Source organism: Zeugodacus cucurbitae, chromosome Y (assembly GCF_028554725.1).
Source record: "Zeugodacus cucurbitae isolate PBARC_wt_2022May chromosome Y, idZeuCucr1.2, whole genome shotgun sequence".
Lineage (NCBI taxonomy): Eukaryota > Metazoa > Arthropoda > Insecta > Diptera > Tephritidae > Zeugodacus > Zeugodacus cucurbitae.
In genome coordinates this window covers 909,038-927,898 of record NC_071673.1, presented here as the reverse complement: position 1 = coordinate 927,898, position 18,861 = coordinate 909,038, and the positions used below count along the sequence as shown (strand labels likewise).

The following is an 18,861-nucleotide window of genomic DNA, read 5'->3' as shown; positions in this document are numbered from 1 at the left end:
GCACGCGATTTTTTCAATATGTATTCTCAGTAGAATATCAGCGAAAAATAAGGGTGGAATGCAACTTTGAGAAAACCTAGACGTTACAGTAAGCACAGTTTGATAAAAACGCTTGTATTATTACCGCATTTAGATACATGTCGCATTTACATACATGTGTTCCAGAAAAATATAGCTTAAATACATAGCTCAAGGTATGTACATATACATATGTATAACTAAATATAATTATTTCAATACTTTAAGATTGAACTTTTACAATATTTCAGCTAAAGACAGAAAGGAATGCAATTGTCAGATGTTCTAAAAACGCATGGAAGTGTATATAATTATAATAACTATAATTATTCTTTATTATTTTTTAGAAACAATGCTACAGGATAACAAGCTTTTAAGAGGTAAGAAAAATTTTATAGGGACAAGTATTAAATTCACGCATATATGTACATACATACAAATCTACGTGTAAACAAATTTAATTCATCTGTACTCTATATACATAACTACATATATGTTTGTTTACATTTATTTACATATTTCAGATTAACTCCGAATTTGCATGGAAGCAGTAGTCGATATGAAAGTGGTTGTAAATAAGTGGAATCGCCACATTGCTGAGGAAACTGTTTTAACAGCAAAATTTCCATTGTCAAGTGTGGAGGAGGTAGAATGTCTAAATGCAGAAATAAATAACGACAATCGCGAATGTTATGTAAGTTTTGTTCAATCTTTGCATCTTAATTCCCTTATAATAATTACTTTTCTTTTCAGGTAAAGACTATGAAATCCCTTTTTAGACCGGCAGGGGTGGTTAAAAATCTTAAAGAGATATTGACGGACGCTGTTGTCCAAGAATATAATATTGACGGAATTCATGGAAAAAAATCTTTAAGAAGTCTGGAGAATTTTTACTCCACCCTAATAGGTAAATACTGTTTACTTCTTTCAAGATATTATAACTGTTTTACGTAATATTTGTGATAGCACTCAATTACATATTGATTTATGTATGAAAATACATCTTTACTAAATTATTTTAATATACATATACATATCCTTCCAGAATTAATTCCAGTTAGCGATGACTTCGAGCCGGCCGAAAAACTATTGCGCAAAGCAATTCAGCTACAAAAAATTGAATAAACTTACAGCCCTATTCTGTGCACTTGACAAAATAACAACAAAGTTTAAAATTTTTTCAGATTTTTATCAAGTAAGAACTTTTTTGGTATTCTGTGACAATTTTGATAAAATAAAAAGCTTCAGTACGCATAGCTTTTCCCCACACGTGTGGGAAATAAAATAATGTAAACAGAAACAGCTGACGTAAGTTTTCAAATACATTTCAATATTTGTTGCAAAATAGTTAATAAATTAACTTCAATTTCACAATAAATCCATTGCTTTAGGTCTACACTTTTCTTAGGGTGCGCAAATATTCCATGCTCCGAAGCTGGCATTATTTTTCATGCAAAAGGCCGTTATTTGGATGAGTGTTTGTTTTAACCGAGCCTTCTTCAGTGTGGCTTCGTTGATAAGTTTGGTTTATGATTGACCAAAGAGTTATCAGCCTATCTATCCGATTCTGATGTCGAGATATCGACTGAAGCCTTTCAGACCTGATGCAAAGTATTTGGTTTAGTTTCACAACTCCATTTACTCTATATAGATGACAGGGTTATACCTAACCAAACTGGGAGTGCCGCGCGTAAATAAAGTTGATTGATAATCAAATGGCAGAGCCTATATATTCACTTTTCCATCCCAGATCCTCCATAGTCTTTTGCTCCCCCGCAAACCCGTAGAATACTTCATAATATAATACATATATATATATGTCCTTTATAATATATTTAAAACTGTTTGGAATGCAATTTTGATTTAGTTGGTTGTTATGTTTAGCTTCAGAAAAGTTCCTTGGGGACTACGAAATCTAAACTTTGTTCTTTGTTGGCAAAAATTTGCAAAGCTGTAATCGCATGCAATATATAAAAAACAATTTCGTCAATGTTACCCTCATTATCCTAATTTTTTTATACAAAAAACGGAAAAATAAACTTCTTAATATATTATAAAAACGGCTCAGTAACGCGAACCATCCACATGTTCATATTTTTCCTCTTTGTACAAAATTAACGACAAAAGTAAAATATCTCCATTGCAACAAATTCTCTTTCACAACTATCCACAGCGAGATATTTTATTTGTCAAGAGCATTTTACTTCTTAACAACTTATAAAGAAAAGAGCTTTTAATTTTAGACACAGAATACGAAATGCTTGATAAATTTCAATTTTTTACAAATTAGAAATTTGTTGAATTTATAAAGTGCACAGAATAGGGCTGTTAGTGTAAATAAAAATAAATCCGAACATGATATGAATATTGACATATAAAAATTGTATCCTGTATTATTAAATGATGAATGGTATGAACTAAGTATGTAATGAGATAACTAGTGAAATATATAAGGTGGTAGGTAGTGAGGTAACTAGTGTAATATAGAAAGTTATAAGTGGTGAAGTAGCTAGTGAAATATAGAAGATGGTATGTAGTGAGCTAGCCAGTGAAATATAGTTAGTGATATGTGATGAAGTATCTAGTGAAGTATAGGTGGTGAATCACTAGTGAATAGTGTAAACTGGTTACCGCCAATGACATCGTCGTGTTAAATTCATGAGTGAATTGCATTGTCGGTATTATGGTGGGTAACCAGTGGTGGTTACCAGTAAGTAGTGAACTCACTAGTCTTTCACTAATGAGCCGAACTGAAGGGGACGTATAGATATGTACATATGTGTATTTCAATATGCAGTTGTACATTTACACGAAGGTATACATATTTCATATGCGTTCGAGTTGCGGAATAGGGGATGATTTTGCACATCTCGCAATGTGATGTACGTTTATACAAATGTTTGTATGTTTGTCTATTTGCATATTGGCATATCGTTAATATATGTGTATAAGATTGTATTGTGCATGCATGACTACACGAAATTCAATAGCTACTATCTCAAAATGATTTTTGCTGGAAATTAAACACATTTTCATTGTTTTAAGATAAAAGATACAATTTTGATTTATTTATAAATTTTTTGTTATTTATTTTATATTTAAATTAATACTTAAAATAATATGAAATTAAATACAAATGAATTAAATTAATATTAAATTTATATTTACATATTTTACATCTATAAACATACATATATAAAAGAAATTCGTGTTTGTGCAAGTCTTTATAATTGAAGAACGGCTGAACCGATTTGGCTTAAATTTGGTTTGGAGGTAGCTTAGCACCGGGGCAGGACATATGATACATTTTATACATTTTTCGTGACGAGAACGTGAATAAACTGTGGTATAAAAAACGCAACTGGCATCTATATATATAAAATTAAGTGGCAAAACTTCCTGTTCGCATACTCCTCCTAGACGGCTTACCCGATTTCAGTGAAATTTTCAGGGGTGATTGGGGTATGTGCGGAGGGTGCACATAAGAAATTTAATGTGTGTATCATTGCACGTTTTGCAAAAAAAAAAAGATACTTCCCGCCTATACAAATTCTCATGAAATAATGTTTTGCCGCAAGATTGGCAGTCCAGTTTTCAAGGTTGGCAGTGCCTTTTACTATGAAAACTGTTGACGGTCAGTTGTGTGCGACGTATCGTGAAGCATGTCAGCGATTGCATTTGTTAGAAGATGATATGCATTGGGACACCGCACTTCATGACGCATCACGCACATCTCATCCAAAACAAATACGCGTACTATTCGCCATAATAATATTTACAAGCCTTCCGTCAAATCCGCAAGAACTGTGGAATAAGTACAAAGCCTGCATGACCGAGGACTTATTAATTTTGGCGCGTAATCGAGCATCGGACGCAGACTTGCTATATACATTACAAATGTATAATGATGCTTTGATAATGGTTGAAGATCTGTGCCTTATTGCGAATAAGGCAACTTGGCATAACTGCGCCCAATCGTTAAGCGATTGATATGCTTGACCATGAGCTTCAACGTGAACAACAATACGATTGCAATGAATTGCGTGCTTTCATACAAACTAACATTACCAAATTGAATATTCAGCAGACAAATGCTTATGATAAGATTATACGAGCGGTTGACAATAACGCCGGTGGATTCTACTTTCTGGATGCGCCCGGTGGTACAGGGAAAACGTTTCTGATCTCTTTGATTCTTGCTACTATACGGTCACAGCAGAATATTGCGCTGGCAATTGCTTTGTCAGACATCGCTGCTACTCTACTTGATGGCAGTTGTATACGTGTGACACTGGTATACTTACGTGCGGAAAGTATGAGTCGAAAGTGAAAGCGCAAACACGCAAGATTCTTGAAACGTTATAATAATTTATTATTAAAATTTCAACTTAATTTGTTCTAATATGAACATATGTTGGGATATTCACTTTTGTCGAAAACAATTTGGCTTATCTTTAATTAAACTGAGTTGAGATACGATGAGTCACCGCACACACACACACAGCGCACTAGAACTGCTGTCCGTATCCTGACTGGAATGGACGGACGGAAATAAGATTCCTTGCTGGGAATAAACGATAAAAACCCGGTTGGTAGCGAGCGTTCTGGTTCACGATTAGAATCGAATGAGGAAGATCCCGTTGGGATCTATCCCTTTTAATAATTTTGGTGGTGAATATCTGATTCAATTCGTTGATGATCGTGTGGTTGTTGTGTTTTACGATGAGCGATGTTAGACGCTGTGTATGATGCGTGCGTGTGTAGTGGTGTGGGTTGTAACCTGCTGCATTGAGATCTAATGATGTGATGCGTGATGTAATGTGATGTGATGACGGTTTTGTGAGATGTTGTTGCATGTTACTAAGTCATGTAAACATCCCGGCCCCCCCTAGGCGAATTAATTGCCTAGAAGTCTTTGGAGTTGTTGGAGCGTGCTGACTACGGCGCTTAATCCGGTTGGGCGGCGATGTTGACGATGGTACTCATGGCGTGGCGAGAACGGCCGTGACCGTGCTACTCTGGTTGTTTCAGAGCGATAGCCTTTTCGGCGCTGGACCGGATCGCGGTGTTGTCTTTGACGAGTGCGAGTTAGTGTGGGATTGGGTCGTCTCGCAAATCGGTGAAACAGCGTGTGATGTGGTTTGTGGCAGTGTCTACATGATTGGTCGGCCCAGCACTCGTTGGTTGCGTGATCGTCTGCCAAGCACATCATGCAGTGCCCGTGGGCTCTCGCAATTTGTTGGCGTTGAGCAGGCTTCACGCTCAAGAATATCGGGCATCTCTTCAGGGCGTGTGGGCGATGGCACAGACGACATCGAGGAGGCCCTTGATCTTCTAAGAGCTGCTCTTCCCTTGTCTTCCTGACTGCTGCGGCAGATGATGATCGCATAACCGTGGTTCTTGGAGCGGAAACGGGTGCAGCTGGCGCTATGGGTGTAGCTTTTTCGGACCTCAATGTCTCGCTGATAATTTGTACGTCATCTACGTCCATTTCTATGGGAATAGGAATACATATTAACATGATTTGACTCTTAATTTGGAACAATATTATTTTTGGTATGGGGTACATATACATATCGATATACACATATAATTGATCTAATCGCGTTTGTTAGGATTTGTTTTGTGTCTAAGAATTTTAAAAGGTTGATAGTTTTTTTCAAAAAAAAAAAAAAAGACAAGACCAAATTCGACGGTTTCCCCCTATTTCGGATCCTACGAATCGAACTGCATCATTACTTTTTTGAGTTACAATCATGGTTTCATACAAAAATTTTTTTCGAAGTTTTTCATCAAAGTGGCCCATTGTAAGAGAAATCCATATTTTTCTTCGGTCTCTAACTTATTTAATGTTGACTTTTTTGGTAAACTTTCTTTGGCAAAGCTTCTCAGAATAAGTCCGTCTTTAAGTTCTTAGATGACTGTAAAACCCAAAATCAATGTTTTTTGTGTCCTTATTGCCAATATGTCGAAAAAACTGAAATTTAATCCATTTTTTTAATGTTTTTTCCCTCTATCTCTATTCTCTGTAATCTATGCTTAAATTTTGACTCTTAGGCAAGCATTTAACGTTTCTTTCAATAATAAGACTCATTTATCAATGTCCAACACAAATCAGCAAGCAACGAGTCACGCTTTTAACCACTGCACTGATAAGAAATAACAACAAGTAACGTTTGAAAGAAACGTTACATGCTTGCCTAAGAGTCAAAATTTAAGCATAGATTACAGAGAATAGAGATAGAGGGAAAAAACATTAAAAAAATGGATTAAATTTCAGTTTTTTCGACATATTGGCTATAAGGACACAAAAAACATTGATTTTGGGGTTTACAGTCATCTAAGAACTTAAAGACGGACTTATTCTGAGAAGCTTTGCCAAAGAAAGTTTACCAAAAAAGTCAACATTAAATAAGTTAGAGACCGAAGAAAAATGTGCCTTTCTCTTACAATGGGCAACTTTGATGAAAAACTTCAAAAAAAAATTTTGTATGAAACCATGATTGTAACTCAAAAAAGTAATGATGCAGTTCGATTCGTAGGACCCGAAATAGGGGGAAACCGTCGAATTTAGTCTTGTCTTTTTTTTTGACTATCACAGGGTTATTTATTTTTGATTAATTTTGCGGTTTATTTTGCGGTTTTGGTTGGTGCTCTTCGCTGTTTGGAAGAAAGCACAATTTTACGACTGGTCGAGTTAATATGCCGGTTTGTGTTCGTATATCGACTACTCTGATGTGACCATCTGATCCTCGATGGACCTTTTCAATGCGGCCTAGTCGCCATTCCGTTGGAGGAAGGCATTCGTCCTGTATGATGACGCATTCTCCCGCATTGGGTTCCTTTTGGGCTGTTTTCCATCTATATCTCTTATGGAGATCTTTAAGATAATCCTCCTTCCATCTGTGGCTGAATTCGTGATGGAGAATCTTTATTCTTTCCCATCGATTTATTAAAGAGAGTGAGTCTCCTTCTGTCTCAGGTATGGCGAGAAGTGGAGCTCCTCTTAAGAAATGACCTGGTGTGAGGGCTGTGAAATCGGAGGGATCTTGCGAGAGAGGTGATATTGGTCTTGAGTTTAGTACGGCTTCTTTCTAGCGAGTAGTGTGGTAAACTCCTCGTAATTGAATTTATGATTACCGGCCGTTTTCTTCAAATGGGACTTAAAGCTTTTTACTGCTGATTCCCAGAGTCCGCCCATATGTGGAGGACATGGGGGTATAAATTGCCAATCGATCCCTTGGGGTGCATATTTATTGACAATTTCAGGAGAGACTTCTTTCATGAAGTTTATAAACTCCTTCTCTGTGGCTCTTTGGGCTCCGACAAAGTTTTTACCATTGTCGCTCATTATCTTTGAAGGAAATCCGCGTCGTTCGACAAAGCGTGCAAATGCTGCAAGAAAAGCCGCAGTAGTCAGATCTGAACATAGCTCGAGGTGTACTGCCTTTGTCGTAAAGCATACAAAAACAGCCACATACCCTTTTCTGAAAGAGGACGACCTTAACATTGAGGCCTTTATCTGGAAAGGTCCAGCAAAGTCAACTCCAGTGATGGTAAAGGGTAGAGCATAATTGCAACGTTCAGGTGGTAAGGCTGCCATTATCTGCGTACGCATCTTGTGTTTGTATATAGTACACTGTTTACACATGAAGATGGTTCTTTTAATTTGTGGCTTTAGTCGCGGTATATAAAATTCTTGTCGGACCATTTGTTGCATCAAGCGATGCTCACCATGCATTGTAAGCTGGTGGAGATATATTAGGAATAGATAAGTAAAGCGAGATTTCTCTGGAATAATGATGGGATGCCGTTCGTTGTAACTGAGGCTGGAGTTCGCTAGTCTTCCATTTGCCCTGATTAATCCCTTAGCGTCCAAGAATGGATTTAAGACGAGAAGAGAGCTTCCCTTTTCGAGAGGTTGTCTATCTAACAACTTAGATTTTTCTCGATTGAAATAGCGAGTTTGGGTGTATGTGATGATACTAACTTTGGCATGTCGCAAGTCGGAATGCGTTAGTTGCACTAAAGGGTCATTTGGTATTCCTTTTATTTTTTGTCTAAGTCTTTGGGTAAATTTGTGCATATAAGCGACTACCCTTAGTGCTAGAAGTGGTTTACAACCTCTTGTCCCAAGATCCGCTGGGTTATCTACACTTGCAACATGTTGCCATTTGGCTGGGCCAACTAAATCTAAGATTTGTGATATGCGATTAGATACATAGGTCTTCCATGTATATGGCGGTTTTTCTAACCATGCTAAAACTATCTCTGAGTCTGACCAATGATACATTTTGTGATTGTTTAATTTGAGATGGGTTTGAACTATTGAAATTAATTTTGCTAACAGAAGAGCACCATTCAGTTCGAGCCGTGGCAGGCTTAGTGTCTTCAAAGGTGCAACTTTGGCTTTGGCTACCAAGAGATGTGAAGATATTTTGCTATCGTACTGAGTTCGTACATAGACCGTTGCGCAATATGCCTTTTCAGAGGCGTCACAGAAACCGTGTAATTCTACATTAATGTCAGGGGTGAAGTTAACCCATCGAGGGATTCGAATTTCTGATATGGTGTGTAAGTTGTTAGCAAATTGAACCCATTTAGTTAAACGTACAGGTTTTACCTGTTCATCCCATTCAGTGCCATCTTGCCACAATTCTTGAATGAGGATTTTTGCTTGCATCATTATTGGCGAAAGCCATCCTGCGGGGTCGAAAAGTTTCGCCACCGAGAAAAGTATTTGGCGTTTTGTAATGGCGGACATTGCAGATATTGACTCAATTGTATATGAGAATTGATCTGTTATCGCATTCCATTGAATCCCTAGAGTTTTGGTTGTGCTAGCCTTTTCAAATTTAAGAAAGTCTGTATCTAATAAGTCTTCCTTTTTTATATTTTTTATTATTTCGGGGTGATTTGATGTGATTTTCTTTAAAGGAAAACCTGCTGATTTCAGTGCTTCGATCACTTGCGATAGTGATTCGCATGCTAATGGAATACTGTGGCTACCTGAAAGTATATCGTCCACGTATGTTTGTGTTTGCAACACAGAAGATGCTAAAGGCAAGTTTTGTTTACATGTTTTTGCAACTTCATGCAACGTTCTAATGGCCAAATATGGTGCGCAATTTATGCCAAAGGTTACTGTTTTGAGTTTGTAGTCGTTAATTGAACTATTGTTTGATTTGCGGAAGACTATGCGTTGAAAATCTTGGTCATCTTCGTGTACTAGAATTTGCCTATACATTTTTTCTACATCCCCATTGTAAACGTATTTAAACATGCGCCAATTTAGAATTAGCAACATGAGATCAGGTTGTAACGTTGGCCCTGTGTATAGTACATCATTAAGTGATTTGCCTGAGCTAGTACTCTTCGAGGCATTGAAAACTACTCGTACTTTTGTTGTAATTTTATCTGGTCTAATTACCCCGTGATGTGGCAGATAAAAAGATAGATATCTACCTTTCAGATACTTTTTCATATGGTACAGTCTCTTCCATATGATTGAGATCGAGATATTCATCCATCACATTGTCATATGCTGATTTAAGCTCGTTTTTCTTTATCAGGCTTTTTTCCATGCTTAGAAATTGCTGGACTGCTGATATTCTAGAGTGGCCTCGAGCTGTGGTTTCTGGAAAAGTTGGTTTGAATGGTAGTCGCACAACATAACGACCATGTTCGTTTCTTGTTGTTGTGGACTTGTAGTAGGCTTCGCATGCCTGGTCTTCTTCTGAAGGTTGGATAGTCTGAGGTAATTCTTCTACTTCCCAGAATTTTTTAAGTTCATTATTTAAATACTCGTTTGAGATATTTTCCACTTGAGTGGTGAAAGAATTTATTTTTTCAGTGACTTGGCCACTTATAATCCACCCAAAGATTGTATTTTGGGCTAACAATTTATTGGAGATTTTCTCAATACCTTCAAGAATTATTTGAGGTATTAAGTCACTGTCTAATAATATGTCGTTTTGGGATGGGGTATGACAGTTGGGATCTGCTAACTTGAGATGTGAGCATTTTCCCAGTGTATTTTATTAACTTCATAACTTGGAAGCAAGTTTGTAAGTTGCGGTAGAACGATGGCTTGCGCATCTATTCTAATATCCGCACTTGGAGATACTATGGTGATTGGGCATATTTTGTTGGAATTTTGAATAATTCTTCCACCCATTCCCGAGATTTGAAAGTTGGAATGTTTTATTGGCAGTTTGAGCCGATTTTGAGCCTTTGAAGATATAAAGGATCTTTGAGAGCCTTGATCTATTAGTGCTCTTGGTTTGAATAAATCACCCTTATGTTCAATGGTGATGACCGCAGTGGGTAAAAGAATTTTGCTTTCATTTTCTGAATGAAGCGCTTGGATTTTTGCTGCTTTAGATCAAGATGGTTGTTCTTCCCTTTTTTCGGGATTTGATGTTTCGGGATTGCTACATGAAGTTGTAGCGACTAACCCCGTGGTTTTTTGAAATTGATTTTGCTTCATATTTTGAAAATTGTTAATATGAAGCAATGAGTGATGTCTTCGTTGGCAATATACACAATTGAATTTGCTTTCACAGTCTTTTGTCATATGATAGTTTGACAGACAGTTTTTGCAAAGTTTGTGTTGCCGAACAAGATTGTTTCTATCTGAAGTGGGTAATTTTTTGAATCTCTCGCAAGATCTTAACTTCTTCAGAGTTCACATAACAGAGTTCTCCTTTACAGAGTTCACATAACGATTGCCGTTGATTATTTTGATTTGACACGAAGGAATGACTTTTATTAACGTGTCTGTTGTATTGAATATTATTGCTGGCTTGAGGTTTAAACGAGGTTTTACTCGACTCATTTGGCGGACTTGATATATTCATATTTTGGTGCCCATTCGCTCAGCTATCTCGTACAGAGCAGCGAGGAATTTTTACATTTGCTCCCGTGTGGGCATTGCTCTTCTATCGTCAAGTGATTGTTCCCATCGTAGTAACGCAGCCTGAGGGAGTTTTTCTGCACAGATAGTTACTATCATATGGTCCCAATATTCTTCCGGGGAATTTTGTGTTTTTAACACTGACAGGCAATTAGTCACTGTCGAGTAAAATTTTTGAAATTCCTGGCTGGTTTCTTGTTTAATTTTTGGGTAATGTAATATAGTTTTTATGGGATTTTCTATCATTACCCTTTTATTTTCATATCTTTCAACTAGTGCTTCCCAAGCCAGCTTAAAATTGTCGCCATTTATATCGAATTGCTTGACGATAATGCCTGCTTCCCTTGTGTCTTGTACCTTAGTTGGAATAGCTTTTGTGCTTCTGCAAGTCTAGGATGATTTATGTAAAGGGCTGTGAACATGTCCCGGAAGGACGGCCATTGTTCATAACATCCAGTAAAGACTTCAGTATCACAAGTTGGTACATTTAGATACATGCCTTTATCTAGGTCTTCTTTTGTTGTTGTGACTACTCTGGGTGGGGGAATAGTGGTGCTATTTGGCCTTATTACATTTAATTGTTCGCTTATCATTCCATTTATTATTTCTTTTTGATCACGGCAATTATTTAATTTGGCTGTCGCCGAAGCTTTTGTGTTTTCTGGGAGTTCAGCGTCGTCAGCTTCAATTACAGCACCGTACGCTGCCAGAAGGCGTGCCCATATTTCGTCGACACTTTCAAGTTTTGCCTTTAAAACCGATTCAGAGATGTCAGCGATAGGGGAAGCTTTGAATTTTGTGCAATAGCTTATAAAAGTATCACCTTCATTGATGAATTTTGATAATAAATGATCTTTTGATCTTTTTTGTTTTACACTCAGCTTTGAGCGTGTAGCTTCCGCAGGTGGGCCTTGTGTTTTATCTTCATCAGCCATTTTAGGAATTTCTAATAATATAGGTGTTCTTGGTTTAACCTCTTTCGATTTGTCGGATTGCATTTATTTGAAATGTATTGGAAGCTTTTAGCTTAAAAGGAGTTTTGTATAATGTATGTTCTTGAAATATGATATTGCTATATCAATGTAGTTAAATAAATTTTTGGAAAATATAAATTTTTTTTTTGTTTTTATTGAAAAAATTTAAATTTGTAAGATAATTTGTAATTTTGATGTAATTAAAAAATTTTTGTGAAGAGATTTATTTTTCTGTAAATTCGTAAATCGGTACCGCATAAGCCGATTAATGGTATATTTAAATAAATATTTTATAATAATAATATATTTATATTATATATATATATATATATTTTTTTTTTATAGATGACTGGAAGAAAACAATTTTTTTTTTGTTTTACAGTGTATCCGTGTATTTCCAGTTCACTTGCGCTCCGAAATACTTTTAAAACTGTACCGAAATACCGTCAACATACATATGAGCATACTTATTCAAATTTTTATAATTTAATATGTAATGGAACGGACTCACTTTGTTTTCGCCATGGGTTTTGATGGTACTTATGTATGTGTGCTCTCTTTTTTGCTCTCTGTCTATCGTTTTGTTCCTTGTTCCTTGTTGTGTGTCCCACGGTGTCTCTTTTGAATTGTTGTTTTCTACCTTCGTTGTTTGCTGGTGTAGACTTATTCCTTCTTATTATTGTTTTTGTAATTTTTTTTGTCTCTTTTAGTTAGTTTTAGTTTTAGTAATTTGTATTTTATCGCGCCCGTTTATGTAGTTGTAGAGTTGAGGTTGTTGACCTTTGTTTTATGTTATATCGCGCCCGTTTATTACAATTTGGTTTGTGTAGTTTTGATTATTTTACCACTTTTTTGCTTCTTACACTGCACTTTCACTTGTTAACTTTGTGCACTTTAGTTTTTCATTTTGTAGATTCGTATGTACGTGAATGTATGATTTTTTTCTATCCTTTTGGTTTTGCTTGCAGCTACCACTTTTTTATTGTTTTGCACTTTTAAATCTTTCCAATTTTTTTTTTTGTTTTTACATGTATGCACAAATGTATTTATTATTTAATATTTTTTGTGGTGTTTCACTTTAGGTGCCTTTTCGGTAGGCTCGAAGGACCATTTGTATACGTATGACACTGGTATACTTACGTGCGGAAAGTATGAGTCGAAAGTGAAAGCGCAAACACGCAAGATTCTTTAAACGTTATAATAATTTATTATTAAAATTTCAACTTAATTTGTTCTAATATGAACATATGTTGGGATATTCACTTTTGTCGAAAACAATTTGGCTTATCTTTAATTAAACTGAGTTGAGATACGATGAGTCACCGCACACACACACACACAGCGCAGTAGAACTGCTGTCCGTATCCTGACTGGAATGGACGGACGGAATGAGATTCCTTGCTGACTGAAATGGACGGACGGAAATAAGATTCCTTGCTGGGAATAAACGATAAAAACCGGGTTGGTAGCGAGCGTTCTGGTTCACGATTAGAATCGAATGAGGAAGATCCCGTTGGGATCTATGCCTTTTAATAATTTTGGTTGTGAATATCTGATTCAATTCGTTGATGATCGTGTGGTTGTTGTGTTTTACGATGAGAGATGTTAGACGCTGTGTATGATGCGTTTTTTTTTCAAGAAAAACTGCCAGGAGAATCTACAACATATACAACATGTACATCGATTGATAGCGTTTTGAATCAAGATGAAGTAGTCAATTATCCAACTGAATTATTGAATTCCTTGGATCCCCCCGGTCTGCCACCGCATCATTTGGTCCTGCAAGTCGGTTCACCCATTATGTATGTGATTGGCGTTCAACCGTTTAGCCGGTTATAGCTGGCTACCACAAGACTTTCAGTCAAAAAATTCGCATTCCCATGATTCCAACGGACATGCCGTTTGAATTTAAGCGCTTGCAGTTCCCAGTGCGATGACCATGATTCCAACGGACATGCCGTTTGAATTTAAGCGCTTGCAGTTCCCAGTGCGATGACCATCAACAAATCGCAAGGGCAAACGTTTCAAGTGTGCGACGTCAATTTGGAAGAACCGTGCTTCTCCCACGGCCAATTGTTCGTCGCATGCTCGAGAGTGGGAACACCAAGGTGCTTATTCATTTACGCGCCAGGTGGAAAAACCAAAAATGTTGTATAAATAAGTAACAGTTTTACAACAATAAATAAAACCCAAAGTAAAAACCCTTAAGAGTTTTAATCGATTTAGGTGTAGCGAAGCGCAGGGTAACAGCTATATAGACCATATAAAACACAAATTTATTGTTCAAAACATCTGAGTAGGCTTTCTTTTAAAAAAAATGAAAACAAAACTGAAAAACAAAAAAAAAATATCAATCACAACATCTATTTGATAAATAAAAAACAAAAATAAACAAAAAAATTTATATCATGATGAAAATGAAAATAACCGCAAATGACAACAAACTTAATGTTGTCTGGGATTGTATATCATTATTCAATTAAACAAGGTAGTCTATATATATTTAGCCACCAGTTTTATGTAGCTAAGCTTTATTAAAGGTTTTGGTTAACAATTACAAAAATACTTATACTAGTTGTTTATTTCTCCGATGGCACGTCCGATCGCTTCGATGGTTTCAGGAAAAAGGGTAGAATGGAAGGATTGAGAAAAGCGGGTTGCTTACAACTAAGGTGAAAATAGTAGTACAGAGTTGCTTAAGCATGATATAATAAATGTAGTAAAGGGTTGCTTATATGTAGCGAATATAGCGTTGCCACAGTATCCCCCTCCAAACTGGGTGAACGGTTACGATCGTAGCTTTTGTGTGACGAAAGATACTCGGCGACGTTCTACCCCAGTTGATAGGGTTCCGTGAGTTGGTGGCAATAAGTCTTCGTTCGGTAAGTATGCCGGTTTCAGTCGATCTATGGAAATATTTTCTGCCTTTCCTTTTATGTCGATTTTGTAATATTTTTCTTCTCGGGATAAAACTTTATAGGGTCCTTCGTAAGGTTTTGAAAATGATGGTCGCACTGAGTCATTCCTTACGAAAACGTTTTGGCATGTTGCGAGATCGGGGTGTACAAAAACTTTTCTTTGACCGTGCCATGAAGTATTGGATGGTCTGATTGCGTTCATTGTGTCTCGGAGTTGAGTAACAAATTCTGATTGTGTTTTAACTCGGCTGTCGTGTATAAAAAATTCTGAAGGAATTCGTAGGGTTGTACCATAGATTAATTCTGCGGGTGATGCTCCTAAGTCTTGTTTGTAGACGGTTCGAAGGTCCAAGAGTATTGTAGGTAGAAAGTCGGTCCAACGTTCTGAGTTGATGCATAAAATTGATGATTTCAACGTTCGGTGCCATCTTTCTATTATACCGTTTGCTTGTGGATGATATGATGTTGTCTTCAGGTGTGTTATACCAAGCGATGTTGTTAGCTCTGTGAATAGGGTAGATGTAAATTGACGTCCACGGTCTGATGTAATAACGGCTGGAACTCCAAATCTTGCGATCCAATTAGCGATGAGAGCTTTAGCGATGGTTGGTGCTGTCATATCGGGCATGGGGATAGCTTCTGGCCATCTCGAAAAACGTTCGATGATTGTAAGGCAGTAGCGGTTACCTGCATGTAAGGGGAATGGTCCCACAACGTCGATGTTGATGTGATCGAATCCTGAGTCTCCTGATTCGTATCGCTTAAGAGGCTTAAAGGTGTGTCGAGTGACTTTTGCTTTTTGGCATTGTTCGCATGCTCTTGCGAATGCAATGCTGTCTTTATGGATTCCAGGCTAAACGAATCTGCTTTTCAGTAATTTTGCTGTAGCGCGTGTACCTGGGTGGCATAGCCCATGGGTGGTTCGTAATACCTCAGACTGGAACTTCTTGGTGATGAATGGTCGTATGTTTCCGGTCGCTGAATCGCAGATTATTTGTTTGTCGCATCCGGGAATTGTGAATAATTTTAGTTGGAGCGATGAGTTATCGTTGTTTTGGCGTAGAAGTTTGAGTTCTTCGTCGACTTGTTGGTCCTCGGCAAGTTTGTTGTAGTCTATACTGAATATACGGATTTGTCCAATTCTCGAAAGCATGTCAGCTGTTACGTTTTCTTTTCCCTCAACATGGAGAATATCTGTTGTTATCTGGGAAATGTAATCGAGCCGGCGAGCTTGTCGGTTGGAACATTTTTCGGGATTCTTCTGGAATGCATAGATTAGTGGTTCATGATCACCGTAGATATGACAAATACGTCCTTCTAGCATGTATTTAAAATGTCGAACGGCCATGAATATTGCTGTGAGTTCTCTACCGTAGGTACTGTAACGTATCTGCGTTTTGTCGATTTTTTTTGAAAAATATGCTAGGGGTTCCAAGTTGCTACCGGTTACTTGATGCAGAACAGCTCCTGCAGCTTTATCCGAAGCGTCGACCCATAACGATAACTCGGCATCTCTCGAGGGATGTGCTAATAAAGAGGCATTCGAAAGCTGAGTTTTGCATTCTTCGAAGGCTGCTGTCGTAAGTTCTGTCCAGTGGAGCTGAGAGCGATCGTTCTTTTTGTTTCCGGGGCACATGGCTAATAGTGGTATATGCGCTTCGATCGCGTGTGGAATGAAACGTCTGTAGAAGTTTATAGTGGCTAAGAAACGTTCAAGTCCGCTAACTGTAACTGGTTTCTCGAGATCTTTTATAGCTTGTACGCGTTGCTGTAGGGGCCTTATGCCTTCTGCTGTGACTCTGTGACTCTGTTACGTTGAGTCTTAGGTTATGTTTTTGTAGGCGCTCGAAAAGTTGACGGAGGTGGGACAAATGTTCGTCTTGCGATGATGTTGCTACGCAGATATCGTCCATGTAGGAAAATGCGAAGTCTAGTCCTCGTAGGACATCGTGTATAAGCCGTTGTAGTGTCTGCGCTGCGTTGCGAAGACCAAATGGCATTAACATAAATTCGAAGAGGCCGAAAGGCGTAATTATAGCTGTTTTCGGTACATCCTCTAGATTTACGGGAACTTGGTGGAATGCTTTTTGTAGATCAGTCTTGGAAAAGATCGTTTTACCTTTTAAGTTGCTTGTGAAATCCTGTAGATACGGAATTGGATATCGGTCGGGGATTGTCACACTGAAATCTCCACAGGGTCGCCAGGTACCGTCTGCTTTCTTTACCATGTGAATAGTAGCTTGATCAAACTTTCAAATTCTGCTTTTGCTGCTGCCAGTTTATCTGGTGAAAGACGTCTCGGTCGTGCTGATAAAGGCGGTCCACGAGTTTCGATGTGATGAACTACTGAAGACACTGCTGGGCTTCCGAGTTGTGCCAAACGTGTTAAATTGTTAAACTCTTTATGTAGGTTTGCGTAAGCGCATGATGTGTCGAACGTTTTTATCGATATTTTATTATTACTAACGAGTTTTCCAGCAGATACTGTGGAAGTTAGGTTGTCTACCAACCGTTTCTTCTTCAAGTCCACAAGTAATCCATAGTAGCTTATAAAGTCGGCGCCTATAATACCGCTCGTGACGTCCGCGATGAGGAAATTCCAAAGGAATTCTCGTCTTAAGCCTAATTCGATTTTAAGAAGAACTTCACCATATACGGTAATCGGGGTACCGTTCGCTGCAAATAATTTAACGGTTGACGGCTTCACGTTGTCGTTTCGAGTGGTTCTAGAAATTACCGACGCGTCTGCTCCGGTGTCTATCAAAAAGTTGTACTGAGAAAGTCCGTCGAAGAGTTTCAAGCGGTGTGTGCCTGCAGGCCGTAAGTTACATATGTGTGCTGCAGTCTTCGTGGCAGATAGTCATTCTTTTTTTCCCCAGTTGTTAAAGGAACAAGGTTTCCTACACGTTCGAGCGTTGGCGCCAAATTTATGGTGATACCAGCATAACCCATTTGAGTGTGCAGATTCCTGGTGTGTATTTCGTTGTTGTCTCTGTCTGCTTCGGCTGCGGCTTCTTGGTCGCTGTATTTTTAAAAACTCGATCTGCCTCGTCAGCTGAGCCATTTCCTTCTTTAATTCCTGGAGTATGTTCGACTCGTCGTACGTTTGCATGGGCGCGGCTGTCGCCGTTGGTGGATTACCTACCATGCTGATTTGACGAAAATTCATAAAATCGCAATGGCGTCTGCAATTGCGATTTTATCTGCTACGTCACCCTTTGATGCGATGACCGCGGCTTGTGCATGAGGTGGTAGTCGTGAAGCCCAGAGGTCGATGAGGACTGTCTCGCAGAGTGCAGTACCGGCCACCCTTCGCATTTCATTAAAAAGTTGGCTTGGTTTTAAGTCGCCTAACGGCATATCGGAGAGGACACGTTGTACGCGCCGTTGCTGGCTGTCCGCGAATTGTGCTATGAGTTTTGATTTGATGTAATCATAGCGGTTTAACGGGGGGTGGCATCGATTATTGCCTTTAGTTCCATTAATTTGCTCGGTGGGACTTGTGCCATGACCAGGTTATATTTTCTTGCGTCCTGGGCTACACCTGTAGCAGCGAACCAGAATTCCAGTGATAAAAAATAATATTCGATGTTGGTGTCGTTCATGTTAGGCGGATTTATGTGGGGAACCATGGCTGCATCCACATGTAGATCGGACTGATGCGCGTCGATTGCTGATCGGGCCAGGACGCCCTGGGATTGATTCATCTGTCCTGACGGCCGTGTGGTCGGGGGCGGGGTTGTTTGTGCATTGCTTTCGCCCTGCTGGTTTTGGTTAACAATTACAAAAATACTTATACTAGTTGTTTATTTCTCCGATGGCACGTCCGATCGCTTCGATGGTTTCAGGAAAAAGGGTAGAATGGAAGGATTGAGAAAAGCGGGTTGCTTACAACTAAGGTGAAAATAGTAGTACAGAGTTGCTTAAGCATGATATAATAAATGTAGTAAAGGGTTGCTTATATGTAGCGAATATAGCGTTGCCACATATACATATATATAAATGCATTGCTGTTCATTAGTCTCGCAAAGAGTCA

At 38.2% G+C, this 18,861-nt stretch overlaps 1 long non-coding RNA gene across 1 annotated transcript; it reads left to right on the top strand.

Moving 5' to 3' along the window:
• The first annotated feature begins 275 nt into the window (after nucleotides 1–275).
• LOC128923540 (uncharacterized) lies at nucleotides 276–909 on the top strand. The gene is made up of 3 exons (XR_008472346.1): nucleotides 276–398; nucleotides 543–712; nucleotides 772–909. It is a non-coding gene; the product is annotated as an uncharacterized LOC128923540 (long non-coding RNA).
• The last annotated feature ends 17,952 nt before the right edge of the window (nucleotides 910–18,861 follow it).